The sequence below is a fragment of the Echinops telfairi genome, unplaced genomic scaffold (genome assembly GCF_000313985.2).
Source record: "Echinops telfairi isolate 266 unplaced genomic scaffold, ASM31398v2 ScPeMD7_4;HRSCAF=17, whole genome shotgun sequence".
NCBI lineage: Eukaryota > Metazoa > Chordata > Mammalia > Afrosoricida > Tenrecidae > Echinops > Echinops telfairi.
Genome location: NW_022103900.1, coordinates 40,083,453 through 40,085,220, shown reverse-complemented (window position 1 = coordinate 40,085,220; position 1,768 = coordinate 40,083,453).

The following is a 1,768-nucleotide window of genomic DNA, read 5'->3' as shown; positions in this document are numbered from 1 at the left end:
CCCCCCCACCCCAGCTCCTTTGTTCCCCTTGTAGACCTGGCTGTGTTTGGCACAAAATTAAGCCTCAAGGGGTGACTTCGGTTCCGGCTTGAAAAGTGGCCAAGGGTCGTAGTGTCAGGAGTTCCATCAGTCCATCCGACAGCGAACCGGCTCTTTGTCACGATGTTCCATAGCTGGCCCCCACTGCATGGACCAGGACCCTCTGTGGCGACTCCTTTCAGACATGCTGGGGGTGGCAGCTGGGCACCACCGACTTCTTAGACTTCTTCGGGCCTCAGGGCTGTGGCAATAGATTCCAGTGGTCCGCCTCCTCTGGGTTCTGCTCTCCTGCTCTTGCCTCCTTCCGCTCTCTCCTGCATTCACAGCTCATCTCCTCCCTCTCCCTGCCCCTTCCCTCCTTGCTCACCAGTTCCTCCTTGGTCCTCCTTTCTTATAAAAGCCGCCTCTCTTGACTCCCTTGCTATTATACCCCCCTTCCTTTTAACACCCCCTGCCCCCCACCTACGGACAGAGGCAGAGAGGCCCTGAGGTGGTGAGCCTGTGCCCAAGCTCACATTTGCCACTGTCCCAGCCCCTTCCCTCTTTGTCTGACACATTTCAATCACGCTCAGCCATGGAAGGGAGCTCAGGCCTGGGGTCCCTGACCCTGCGGTGGAGCACAGCTTCTTCCCTCACCGCCCCGCCTAGCCTGTACTGACTGAGTGGCACACATTCTACGAATGGGCTTGTGCGACCTCCACACCGGAGGGCTTCACTCTGCCCATTCCCTTCTAGCCTAGGAGCACCCCCTCACCCCCACCCCACAGTGGCTACCTACAGTGAGGGGTCAGCCCTGCCTGAAGTTGAACCACTAAGCCAATCAGACAGGGGAGTCTCTGGGGAACCTGCAGTCCCTCAGTCCTACACTTGCTCAGTCAAGTTGGATAGCTGCCCATCCCAGGCCAGCATACAACCATCCACTACCCTCCTCCATCACCCAGCAGGTTCCTTTCTGAAATCCCACCGGTGGCCCCCATGCTCTGAGCTGTGGGGAGCATTGGTGGGAGGGCTCCCACTTGCAAGCTGAACCCCGGATGTGTCCTCCTTGGATGTGTTGTGCACATGGTGTATGGTGAAGGCTTATTTACCCGAGTGCAAAGTGTCCTGTGTGGTTTGTGGCCGAGGGGGAGGGGTTGTGATCCCCGTGGATGTGCCACTTAAAACAGACCAGATGAGCAGGAGAGGTGGTGGGGCCTGGAGACAGGTCGAGCCACAGCCTGCAGTGCTGGTGGCTGAGCCCACCAAGTCCCGCCTGGTGACACAGACAAGATGGTGGCCCCAACACAGCCTGTCAGCACAGGTGAGGTGAACCCAGACCTCCCCGGTCCTGAGCTAGCTCTGCCCATCAGTCAGCAGAGGCTGGCAGGCTGGCTGTCCCGCAGACGCCGGGGTCTGGGTGGCATCTCGCTACAGAGGCTTCACAAGCACTGCACCTCCACCCTGGGCCTCACTCATTGAAGAAGGGTAAAGGTGCAGCGGGACTTGGAGATTTGGGGTGCCCTCGCTATGAAGCAAGGAGGGAGTGTGGAAGATCGCGTGGGAGGAGGAGGATAATGGTGGAGGAAGCCAATCTCCAGAAGAGAGGGCATGCACGCTCCCTGGAGCAGCCCCCGGGCTTCTTCAGGAAGCGATCCTTCACTGCTAGTGCTCCCAGGCTGTCTGACCTGCCCACTCGTGCCCGGACACACACACACACACACACACACACACACACACACACACACACACA